Raw genomic sequence first — 13,585 nt, 5'->3', positions numbered from 1 at the left:
GCCACCGGGGACTGCCCAAATCATCAAAGCTCTCCGAATCCTTTCTGAAGATTCAAAGAGCTTCAAATCAATTTGGACCTCTTAATTGGTCCCCTGATTCAATTCAGATTCGGAGATTTGGCCACCAAATTGGGCTGAATCTCCTCCAAATCGAATTAGCACCCAAAACTTCGCACAGCCCTAGTGTTTGCCTGATGGCATTCATCTCCCAAGTACATGCATGCCAGCTCCCCGCAGCTTCTTCGTGCTCCATCTTAGTGGATGATTATTCTTCTTAGAAAGACCCCAAGCGTACGAATCTATTCCATTTAACTTGAAGAAAAGATAATTTGCCTTTAATTCTTCTTCCCAGAAGGTGTATGCTTTAATAAGTTCACACTCAATCGCCCACCTTTCCTCAGTGCTTAGGAACATGTATTGGCATCTCTGGATGCCTTCTACCTTTTTGCTGAAAATGAACTGACAGCTACATGCACCAAGGGACTTCTGAGCCCACTAAACAGGGACAAAATGTTCTACCCATTTAGAGTGAGAAATAAGCAGACCTCAAAACTTTCTAGTTTGGGGAATTTCTATCCAGGTATGTGATGGAACTATAGACCCAAGGGTGTGAATCTTTTACAAGTTTTACAATCTATCACAAAGGAAGAATTATAGGCAGGTATGTGTGTACCTTTCTTTTTCTTCTTTCTACCATCCTCCCCTGGCTTCTAGTCCCATGCTGCCTCTCTGTCAGCTGCCAGGAATATTAAATATTGCTTCTCATCTCTTCTATTAAGAACGTTAATATTCTGTGGACTGCAGCTGTTCTTTCAGGCTGTTAAAGCAGTCTGCATTGTTATACATAACAGGTATGTGTCTTACAGTTTATCTGTAAGAAAAGGGCCAAACATTTGAAATTTTCTTTAGGCTATCAGAGATGGTAAAGGGCATTTTTGAGCTGCCAGGTTTTGGAAATAAATTGTGAGGAAGTAAAAACTTAATTTTTTAGTAGCTGTTTGCATAAATAATTGGTGGCATAACGAATCAGTTTGCATATGTGGCATGCATAATCTGTTTGTATAGATAATCTGCCAAAATTTGAAAACCTCTCTTATAAAAAAGATGCTATTTTTTCATACTGGTATGTTGACAACTAAGCTCTTTTTATTAGAAAAAGACGTTGGTGATTGCTTTTAAAAACATTATTTAAATGATCAGAGTTTTTTACTAAAAAATGTGGTAATTATTCATTATCCTTGGAAAAACTTGCTTCTGAGCAAAGGACTTAGGTTTATGCCAAAAACTTTCAGAGAAAAAAAATACCACCAGCTTTAGCAATCTGTGTTCTTGATAAAAGCAGTGTTTTTCCTAAGTACTGTGAAAAAAGTAATTCCCTGAGAGTCAAAAGACCTCCTACGGCTCAGCAAATTAGTTTCAGTGCCGTAGCAGTACAATTCTGCAGCTAGGAAACTTAGTCTTTATACCATTGTCTTTTTTTTCCCCAGTTGCATTGCCCACACTTCCTACGGTTTTATTTCATTACAGTTATGTTACACTAGAGAGATGTTTCTCATCACCACTGTGACTATGGTGCTTAAGACATCTCTTGTCTCAGACACACCACCTACAAGCAATGCTAGAAAACTCTTCCATTTTATGTATTTATTTATTACTGTTTTCCTATAGAGAAAAGGGGTTGAGACACTTGCTGCTATTTCATAATTTTTTAGGTTTACTGTTGCATTGAACTGTTGAGTTAGAGCCAAACTAGATGGAGTAACAAGAAGTTGCCCTTTTTTATAGGTATACTAGCAGAAGGACCTGTTCTTCACCCACATCATTATTTTTGTAATTGCAGTGTTTGTTTATTTTCCAAAAACTGAGTACAACATATTTAGGTAAAAAAAATAATGTTTATTTTTAAAGAACATGGTACAAGATATTTAACATTTAATATTTAACATGGAGTGCCATTTCAGATGACATCCAAATGAATGATCTTTTTTGTAGAACTTCTTTGTAAACAATGTTCGCAGTGTTTCTTCTTGGCACTAGTATATACAACCCTCTTTGACTACCACCTCTGGAGCAAGTCACATATAACTGTCCATGTGAAAAGCAGTGTTCCCTTAAATAGTCACTGGAAGCCCTGAAAAGGGGCAAGTGAAAAATAACCTGCCTATAATTTTCATCAGGTGGTATTCAGTGATCTATATATAAATATATAGACATAGATATACATAGATATATAAATAGATATAGACATAGATATGCGACTGTTGTGTAATTTCCAAAGAAGCACAGGAGTGCTTTTTTCACCCTGTCTCACATGCTTGGTAGGACATCCCTGTAAACATCCACAGCAGCATACCATCCTCTTTCCACCCCCCGTCAAGTGATGCCTATAAAAAAAACTTTTCAACAGTCAAAATAGTAGCTTGCTAGTATACTGAAACCACTACTTATCATGCTGACAAATACTGACTCTTCTTTCTTTATTCTTCCCTGTCTGCCTATGTCTGCATTTTCTCTCAAGTCCTGTATTGTGAATGTCAGCTCCTTAGGGAAAGAACAAATTTTGGTTCTGTGAGTGCACAGTGCCTACAATGGACTCCTGGTCTGTGACTGAAGTCCCTAGGCATGACAGTAATATTAAATAATGTAATAGTAAATAATTAGACTTAGTAAAGTGGCCCCATATGTATTTGTTTCAGGGGTGAACCTAGGAAGAGCCCTTGTCTTTTATTTGATTCTAAATTACATCTGAACCATTCTGAGGGATCCAGTCTATCACAACCTTGGAAAGCAATGTGCATCTGGAGATTCATACTTTTCAGGAGAAGGCGAGAAAATTAGTTATTCAGGTTAGCAATGGCTGTTAGCCGCTCAGTCACTAAGTGATTCCAAGCATCAGAGAGATGCTGTACAAATCTTAGGGCAAAATCCCTAATTTCATAATTAACCCTCTAATTAGCTGTCTGGTTATTGGATCTGAAAAACAGGTGTTTAATTAAGCTATAATAAATGGCTTTCTAAATTGAATTTGGTGTCCTACTCTACATGGTTATTTAAAAATCAGTTGATTAGAGATAAATGTCACAATGAAAACTTTGTAGGTTATTCTTCTGTATTTGAGGTATAACCTGTACTTGGGCTAATGCTGATTAAAGAACCGTCTATGAAACTGTGAATTATATCAATCTAAAACAAAATGTTTTGCAAACAAATGTAATACCGGTTTTCCCATATTTACCTCTCCCTTTAATTAAATCCAGTTCTCTGAAGAAATCCTCTTATTTTGAGAGAAAAATCACAGAAGTTGAACACTACATCAGCTTAGCTTTTTTTGCTTGCAGTAGATTTAAGGTGTTATGTTAGGAATCAGAGCTCCCACAGAAAAGCATCTGTTCTGACAAATTCATTTTAGAAAAAAATGGGAAAAAATGGTGAAATGTTTTGACATTTTTCTGAAATGAAATATTTTGATTTTCATTTTTAAATGATTTTTTGCTTAAAAACGTGACATTTCTTAAAATAAAACAGATTGAAATCAAAACAAAGCCTTTTGAAACCATCCAAAAGATGCATTTCAACCTGAACCAAAAAACTGGGGAAGCAGAGGCAAGACTTCAGCTCCCACTCCTGTGTGGGATACAGGAATATTTTAACACTGTATTTAAAGTGCCCTGCCACTGGCAGGGCAGTTTCTACTGAAATAACCAATTTTCCCCTAACAGTTTTAGAGCACACTTTGATCTTTCTGGCTGCATCCCCACAAGCAGAGGTGTGAGATTGCCATGGGGGAAAAAAGCAGTGTCACAAATTTAACTCCACTGCTTTTTGCCCCAGTGCATGCCTCTGAACATGGAATTAACACAGGGGAAAAATGCTTCAGGTGAGGTTGGGGAGGCTGGGGCCAGCAGCAATCCAGGCATGCAGAGCCTAGCCAGCAACCGGAGTATGGCTCTGGCCAGCCAGGCTCCATGTGCCACTCAACTTTTTCCTGGCACAGGTTTTTTTTTTTTACACGGGGATCTCCTGGTGTTTAAAACACCTGCCCTGCTGCAAATTAGCAGCATGGCAAATGACTGCATGTGCGGTGGATGAAGTTTGCTGTGCTGCAAATGGATCTGTGGCATTGCAGACTGCACGTACGTGCTCATCTGGATGCGCCCTCTTTGTTTACGCATGAATTTAGTTCTGTTTTTGGATACCACTGGAATGAATTTTCTATCTCACTTCCAATGGCTTTCATTTGATTTAATCAGTCTGCATCTTTGGTGACTTCAGTATCCTAGAACAGTAAGCAGAGCAATTGAGAATGATCTCAGAAGCCTGTATCAAATGAGAAATAAGCAATTTGCAGATGAATATCTCATGAAGGCACAATTTAGATCAAGACCCTCTAAATGACACTTTTGCTATAGCAGCTAAATTATTTGCAAGCTGGTGAGCTCCTATGTATAGACCCTTCAGCTAAGCTATCCTGGTTCTGCGACGCTCTCTGTTCTGTAGCGATGTGGGTGGCCTCCCTCAGACAGCAGGTGGCCATCTATAGACCTCATTCTTGGACCTTCACAGTGTATTCCTGGGCCTGGATGGTTCATTCAAGTGCAGCAGTAGCTCAAGTGCAAGCAGTCACCACCCTGTCTGTTCTAACACCCAACACTGAGGATCCCCTTTGTTCCTCATTTCACTGGCACCCTCCATGCACGTTTCCAGTGCTCTGCAGGTATCTGGATGAACATCCTAAATCCAGCAGCTTGGGCTCCATGACTGGGCCTCCTGTGCACAAATGCAGATACTGAAGACAAGAAAGACACCAAGTGACCAACTGTGAATTCCCTGTCCGAACGTTTCTCCCCACCCAGGACTGTAAACTGCACAGCTGCTCACAACCTGGCACCAGTCATGGTATGCAATACCTGCATCCTTCCTCCCAGCTGGGAAAACCCAGATGCCTGGGATCCATCTCCCTGCTTTGAGCTTAGAGGACTGGGGACCTGCGTGTCAGGGCCCACAGGGAGAGAGGCAGGGAGTGGAAGGGTTTTTACTAGGGGTATTTTTTCTCATTCTTGCTGTGGCTTACCTGCAGCTGTGCTCATATCTAGGTGCCCTGTCAAATGGCACCTGATAGTGTGCCAGCGCAACCCATAGTTGTAACTTGCTTACAACTCAGATGCAGGGCTTGAAAAAATCTTTCGGTGTCTTTTGGGGTATTTTTGGATGCATATTTGCATTAGGTGGATCTACGTCAACATACTAGCCTCTCTCAGGAAAGCAGTGCAACCTTGCGGGATGGGGTGGGCAGTATTTACCAGATTTATGGTTACACTCAGTGCAACACAGACTGATAAAAACAGGAGAGGGTAACAACCCTGGCACCTCATCTTCATTCCAGGCCAGTGGTGTGTGGGGTTGGGAAGGAAGGGGTGTTTTAAAAGCACAAGGTCAGCGGGGAGCATCAATAAATCAGTAGCATGAGTTTTCCACTTGGACAATTGTTGAGCCAAGAGCACACTGAATATCAGAGTAGGCAACCATATCTTTCCCCATGAGCATACCCCAACCTACCAAGGAGTCACATGAAATTGTTCCCTCACCTATAATCATTCAAAAGGTCATCAGTAGATATTTAGCCTTAAGACAATTAGTCAGCAACTTCAGTGTGCCAACTTCAGTGTGCTCAGAACCACCACACTTGAAATGGTATATGCCTCAGGAGATTACTGTTCTCCTGTGTTGTCCAGAAGTTGTTGCACTAAAAAGCCCAACACTGTACTTAGTGCACAGGGACTCATAACTGGCTGCACTACACACACACACAGATGTATTCCCTGCACTTCGGGGCATTAGGCCAAGTAGCATAAGAAGACCGAGCCTAACTGGTCCCTGGCTGTCAGGTTTCTGGGCCCTTGGAAAGCCCAGCAGGCCAGATACAGTAGCTTTGATAAAGGGTGGGGTGAATGGAAATGAAATGATTGTTCAGAGTAATCCAGTCTGGAACTTATTCCTATAGCATTTTATATGAACACCAAATGAGTTTCCCACTGGGCACAACCTTGATAAAGAAGTGTAGGTCAAGCTGAACAGACTGAGATCTGGATACAGATGCTTCAAAACAACACTGTACAAAATGAAGATCTTGGATAGTCCCTTGTGTGAATGCAATGTCCAGCAAACAGCACAGCATTTAATGAAAACTTTCAATCTTTAAAACTGCCCAGATGGGGTAGATGGAATCCACACATTGAGCAATAATTGCAGGCAGTGGGTCATAGCTCGCTGGAGAGAACAAGAAGAGGAGGTTGGAGCCGGGGTGTCACCACCTCAGGTCACAGGGCTTGTGAGTGGGGTTAGTGCAGCACTTGGGCAGAGGAGACAAGCTCTGACTTAGGCTAGACCAGTGCCCCACGAGCAGGGATGAATGAGATGCTGCAGTGCTCCTTGGGATGTTGGTGGAATGTGATGTACTGTGAGTTATAATGGGCTTCAGGAGGTCATCTAGTCCAACCCCCTGCTAAAAGCAGGACCAGCCCCAATTAGATCATTTCAGCGAGGACTTTGGCAAGCCAGGCCTTAAAAACCTCCAGGGATGGAGATTCCACCACCTCCCTGGGTAAATGTTCCAGTGCTTCACCATATTGAGAAAATATACAGTCTAAGCTTCCCTTATTTGAGACCGTTGCTCTTTGTTCTGTCATCTGCCACCACTGAGAAGAGTCTAGCTCCATCCGCTTTGGAACCACCATTCAGGTTTTTAAAGGCTGCTATCTATCCTTTCTTTTCTGCAGACTAAATAAACCCAGCTCCTTTAACCTCTCCTCTAAAGTCATGTGCCCCAACCCCCTAACCACTTTTGTTGCCCTCCGCTGGACTCTCCTCAACATGTCCACATCCTTTCTGTAGTGGGGGACACAAAACTGGGCACAGGACTCCAGCTGTGGCCTTACTAGTCCTGAATAGAGGGGAATAATTACTTCCCTCAATCTGCAGCAGTGCTGTTACTAATGCAGCCCAGTATTTCATTAACATTCTTGGCAACAAGGGCACGATGTTACCTCGTATTCAGCTTATTGTCCACCATAACCTCCAGGTCCTTTTCTGCAGAGCTGCTGTCTAGCCAGTTAGTGCCAAGTCTGCAGCAGTGCAAGGGGTTCTTCCTTCCTAAGTGCAGGACTTTGCACTTGTCCTTCTTGAATCTCATAAGATTTCTTTTGTCCCACTCCTCCAATTTCTCAAGGTCACTCTGAATCCTAGTCCTACCCTCCAGCTTATCTACTACTTTCCCAGTGTCATCCACAAACTTGTTTAGGGTGCACTCTTCACCATCCTCCAGATTGTTAATGGAGATATTGACCAAAACCAGCTCCAGATCTGCCCCCTGGTGCACTCCACTTGGCTCCCTTGGTGCACTCCAGCTGCCAACTAGGCCTTGAGCCATTGGTCACTACCTGTTGAGCCCGATGATCCAGCCAGCTTTCTATCCACTTTATAGTCCATTTATCCAATCCATACTTTCTTCGCTTGCTTACAAGGCAGCTGTCAGAGATCATATCAAAAGCCTTGTTGAAGTGAAGTTATATCACATCCACTGCCTTCCCCTCATCTACAGAGCCATTCATCTCATCATAGAAGACGATCAGGTTGGTTTGTTACAATGCTTAACCTGCAGTGCTGAAGTCTGATACCACACATCCATCCGAGTTATCTTAGAGCGGGATCCATTATTTTTACAGCGCTCTTTGTGCCCTTACCATCTGTTCAGTCATAGCTATGCAGCACTTTCTGAGTGCTTACTGCAGAAGTGTAACTTATGTTCCTAATTTACAAACCCCTTGGAAAATATTCATAGTAGCTATAATAGAAAGTGCTCTTGTGAGCTACACAGGCAACACCAAGTACCGTTATGTAATGTACAGCTGAATAACAGAATCATAGAAAGTTATGGTTGGAAGGGACCTCAGGGCCGCATCCACACAAGTGTGGATGTTTGGTTCCCCGGGGAGAAGTTGCTGAGGTGAACCTTGCACCACAGCTACTTCTCCCTGGGGAACACCTGTGCCATGTGCACTTTGGTGTGCGGCAAGTTAAACCGGGGGTGGTAGGGGAGGCTGAGGCCAGCATTGTGCTGGCCCCGGCAGCCTTACCTGGGATCCTGGGGACCTCCCAGGTCTGCAGCAGCAGCAATCTTGCTGGGCGGAGCCTGGCCAGCCACTGCCGCGGTGCTGCTCTGGGCAGCCCGGCTCCACTTTTCACCAGCGTGTGCTGCCCGTGGGTGCTCTGCTCCAGTTTTCTGTGGGGTTTTTTATACCCTGGGTATCCAAAAAACCTGTGGGGAGAAAAAAAGAAAAACAGTGCACACATGGGCAGTATACCCATTCAGGACAGAGAACACCTGAGTGTGCAGTATGTGGCATGGCAAACATGTTTTTGCCACCATATACCACACAGCAGTGCTCATCTGGATGCGCCCCAGGAGGTCAGCTAGTCCAACCTCCTGCTCAAAGCAGGACAATGCCCAGCTAGATCATCCCATCCAAAGCTTTGTGTAGCTGGGTTTGGAAAGCCTCTGAGGATAGAGCTTCCACCACCTCTCTGGGTAACCTGTTCCAGCATTTTACTACACTTTTAATGAGATAATTCTTCCTAATATCTAACCTAAACTTCCCTTGCTGCAACTTGAGACCATTGTTCCTTCTTCTGTCATCTCCTACCACCGAAAACAGTCTAGCTCCATCTTCTTTTGAACCCCACTTCAGGTAATTGAAGGCTGTTATTAAATCCCCTCTCAGTCTTCTCTCCTCCAGACTAAATAAGCCCAGTTCCCTCAGTCTTTCCTCATAAGTCATGTCCCCTCAAGGCATCTCACCATTTTTGCTGACCTCCACTGGACTGTCTCCAGTTTGTTCACATCCTTTCAGTAACGGGAGAACCAAAACATCACACAGTACTCTGGAAGTAGCCTCACCAGGACTGAATAGAGGGGAATAATCACTTCCCTTAACCTATTGGCAACACATCCACCAATGCAGGCCAGTATGCCATTAGCCTTCCCAGCAACAATGGCACACTGCTGTTTATATTCAGCTTATTGTCATTGTACCCCAAGGTCCTTTTCTGCAGAGCTGCTGACCAGCCAGTCAGTCCCCAGCCTGTACTGATGTATAGGACTGTTCTGTCCGAAGTGCAGGACTTTGCACTTGTCCTTGTTGAACCTCAGGAGCTTCCTTTTGGCCCAATTCTCCAATTTGTCTAGGTTACTCTGAATCCTAGTCCTACCCTCCAGCATATCTACTACTCCCCCAGCTTGGTGTTATCAGCAGACTTGCTGAGGGTGCACTCTGTGCCATCTTCCAGGTCGCTGATGAAGACATTGAACAAAACCTGCCCCAGGAGTGACCCCCAGAGCACTCCACTTGATGCCAGCAGCCAACCAGACATTGAGCCATTGCTTGCTACTCTCCAAGTCCAATGCTTCAGCCAGTTTTCTATCCACCTTAGAGTCCATTCATCCAGCCTGTACTTCCTTAGCTTGCCTGCGAGATTGTTATGGGAGACCGTATCACAAGCCTTGTTAAAATCAAGGTACGCCACATTCACTGGTCTTCCTGCATCCTCAGAGCCAGTCACCTTGTCATAGAAGGCAATCAGGTTGGTCAGGCATGACTTGCCCCTGGTGAATCCATTCTGACTGCTCCTGATCACCTCCTTCTCCAAGTGCTTGGAAATGGATTCCTTGAGGATCTGCTCCATGATTTTTCCAGGGACCAAGATAAGGCTGACTGGCCTGTAGTTCCCCTCATCCTCCTTTTTCCCTTTCTTAAATATGGTCACTATGCTTGACCTTTTCCAGTCATCCAGAACTTCTCCTGATAGCCATGAGTTTTCAAAGCTGATGGTCAATGGATCTGCAGCCACATCGGTCAATTCCCTCAGCACCCTTGGGTGCATCCCATCTGGCCCAATGGACTTGTACACATCTAGTTTTCTCAGTTGTCCCTAATCTGTTCTTTCACCAGTGTTGGCTGCTCACCTCCTCCCCAAACTGTGCTGCCCAGTGCAGTAGTCTGGGAGCTGACCGTGCCTGTGAAGACTGAGGTGAAGAAGGCATTGAGCACTTCAGCCTTTTCTGCGTCTTCTGTCACAAGGTTGCCTCCCCCATTCAGTAAGGGACCCACACAACTCCAATTGTGCTTTGGCCTTCCTGACTTCATCCCTGCACGCCAGAGCAATGCTCTTATACTCCTCCCGAGTTCTTTGTCCACGTTTAAACTTCTTAAAGCTTCTTTTTATGATTTAGTTTACTGAACAGTTCCCTACTAAGCCAAGCTGGTCTTCTGCCATACTTGCTAGTCTTCCTGTGCACTGGGACAGTTTGTTCCTGCACTCTCAGCCAGGTTTCTTTAAAGTACAGCCATCTCTCCTGGTCTCCTTTCCCCCTGAAGATTAACTAAAAGCAATAACATTTTGATTTAAAAACATAACTGAGCAATTCTATCCACTCCCTCAGAGAAATTCAAAAGTAGACACAGCAGGGAAATAAGATGTTAACAGCAGATATGTAGGCAAGACAAGTCATGGCTACCATATCTTGTATAGCATGTGGTTCCTTGTGTAGTGATAGGTATTTATGGAGAGTGGACAGAGAGGAAAATAGCACAAGTAAATGACAGTATAGGACAGAACTAGGGAAATAAATGGAGAAGTAGGAGAACGGAGGGAACGACAGAGATTGAAAGATATACTTACAATACAACCATAACATAAGCTGAAAGAAGACATGCAATGAAGGGGCAGAGGAAGGGCATGAAGAGAGACAAAAGAATCAGTACTGGTAAAGGACCAGATCCTCAGTCCTAGGTCACCTTACAGAAAAGTTGTCTTAAAGTGCGTAGCTTAAATTTTCCCCTATATTTCTATGCCATTCAGTCCCACTGTTGCTATGCAGGAGACATGTTTGGAATCAAGAGGGTTTACTTGGTCCTTGTTGGTCATAATAATCCTAAAGGCTTCTCTAAGTTAAACAAGTAGTCATTTCACACCTACCAATGGCAAGTGATTAAGGAAGCAGGAAGGTGGCCTATAGATGTTGCATCTTATTTTGAAGTTCTGGTTCACATCCGCTTGCTAATTTAATTAACACAATGGGAAAAATTAAAACACTACTAGTAGGTGACATGTCTTCAGTTTAAACAACCATTTTCCGATCTGACTTTTGGAAAAAGCAATAATTACTACTGCTTCCAAACATTCTTAATTGGCAGTGATCAGTATTCCCTACACTGAGACAAAACTCTCTGTTCAAAGATAAAAGGGAATGTGTTTTGAAATTCTGCATCCATTTGTGTGTTTAGGAGAATGTTAATTGGGAAGGTGCTAAAGCTAACAATTCCCTGAGACCACTCATCCCATGAATTTTGTAGAAATGTGAGCATAAAATACATTCTTGGGAATGGAAACACGACCTGGCAAAGATACAGCTTTTTAAGATATGGAGTTAGAATTCAGGACAAGACAATAGCACAACACTTTCAATGACAACAGAATATTTTGCAGCACTGTTTGTGATTACTTAAGCACCCAGGTAGAGAAATGGCATGTTGGCTTCTTTGCTAGTTTTATTTGAGGATTCAGTTGGAAACAAAGGCAGATGGAAATGACATTTCATGTTCTACTTCATTGGAAATGTATAAGAAAACTGGACAATAATGAGATCTAATCAACTTTGGGACTCATTTATTTACAGGATTTTGGTGAAGCTACAAGGAATCCCTGTCCATAGATTCATACATGTTAGGGTCAGAAGGGTCCTCAGTAGGTCATTGAGTCTGACACCCTGCCATGGGCAGGAAAGAGCTCTGGGGTCAGATAACCCCAGCTAGGTGTTTGTCCGGTCTCCTTTTAAAGACCCGCAGGATAGAGGAGAGCACTGCCTCCCTTGGGTTATGATGCCCAGGTTATTAAGTCTATAGCCACTAAAATTGTGTCTAAGATTTAAAATATATTAATTCCTGGTAGCTTTATGTGTATTACTTAATGAGTTTAAGTATAGGTATAAGTGTATACAGTGTAAGCCACTATGGGGAACATAGGCCAGAGGTGTAACTTTACACATTTCACCATGGTGGTGTTGAGGAGTGGGAGGGGGAAGGCAAAAGGAAATGGGAGCAGTTACTTCCTTGTGCAGGCTGCAGCAGTAGCACAGGCTGCTAATGCCTTGATGCCGGCTCCTCCAGCCTGGGCTGTAGCAGTGGTTCAGACGCCCTGGGGGCTGCTATTCTGGTGCCCCTCCTGAACAGGCACCTGGGCCTAGTGCTAGTTACCCTCACTTCTTCCCAGGTTACACTGCTGAAATAGGCAGCCATTTCAACCATGTAGATCCTCTTGATTGCTATATGACAATGTTTGAACTAAATTAAGCATGCTAACTCACCCATGCTAGAACAGCACGACTGAACTCTTTGCACCCCTATATAGGTTTGCTACCTTGTTTTTAAGGAGGTGAGAATAATTTATACCTAGCTGATTGCACCTCATTAAGGCTGGTTACCTTGCTGCCAATTATGTGCTGTAGGGAAAGAAAAGCCCTCAGCCCTAGAGGTTGCCTGGTTGTTTTACATGACCATGCCTTTCAAACAATTTCCTGGCTGCCAAATGAGCCCACCCTGGGTGCCTTAAATTGCATTTTTATAAACTTGTCTCTAGTCTAGAGAGGGCACTCTACTTTTATCATTTGCTAAACTAGTCAAGTTGTGTTACAGCCTTGAAGGGGCAGGGGGCTCAATTAGTCAAGCATGTGTTAAAGATGGTGCCTAAACTAGATTTGTAAAAAAACATTGGTGTGCGTTAGCTAAACTCACTCCTTTAAATCTTACTCTGGGCGTTAGCCTCTGAATGGATTGGGCTGCCGGGTTAAAGACTTGCCATCACAAGAATGCACAGGATTTATGACAATAAACAAAGCTAATCTAAAATTTATACCAAGTTAACATTAGTTTGTAGAACTCACTGTCGGCCTCATGATCAAAGGGACAAATTCAGAGCTTTCTTTTATCTTGCATATTATATAAGGAATACACTAAAATAACAGCCATACAGTCACGGTAGATAGGAAATTCAAAGCACAATGGAAGAAAGAGCTCAAAGTAAAAAGAGGAGAAAATACAATGAATCTTTTTACCCTAATTATAATTCTTTTTACAGATTATGTTAATTTTGGTACTGAATTTCTTAACCAAACATTTAGGGATTGAATCAGAAACAAGATATTCATTTAACTTAAGTGGCAGGGTGGTTAGTTTGCCCACAAACTTGGAGACATATATTGAATAAATATTTTTTCCTATGACTCAATTTGGTATAGCAGCTTTAAAGCAAAAGTTTAATTTTGTTTTTCATAGAAGAGGCAATATAACCTACATTTTTAATGAGACGTTTAAGGAAACAGTCATTGGGACCATTGGGATCAGTGTGGTCAATTGTAGAGCTTATTTTTACAAAACAGAATATAGGTCTTTCATTATATCCAGGCGCATAACAATGTTTTTTCCAACTTTTATTTTGGACCGTTCAGGATTTGTGATGTCCCCCCCCCCCCCCC

General features: G+C 42.9%; 1 protein-coding gene across 3 annotated transcripts in view; it reads left to right on the top strand.

Annotated features, from left to right (window-relative positions):
• The window catches only part of GRM5 (glutamate metabotropic receptor 5), a 601,605-nt gene that overhangs the window by 292,409 nt on the left and 295,611 nt on the right, over positions 1-13,585 (top strand). The window lies entirely within an intron of this gene.

Source organism: Gavialis gangeticus, unplaced genomic scaffold (assembly GCF_001723915.1).
Source record: "Gavialis gangeticus isolate Ggan-Ray unplaced genomic scaffold, GavGan_comp1, whole genome shotgun sequence".
In the NCBI taxonomy this organism is placed as follows: domain Eukaryota; kingdom Metazoa; phylum Chordata; order Crocodylia; family Gavialidae; genus Gavialis; species Gavialis gangeticus.
Note: the sequence above shows the minus strand (reverse complement) of the source record. Positions and strands in the feature narration are given on the sequence as shown.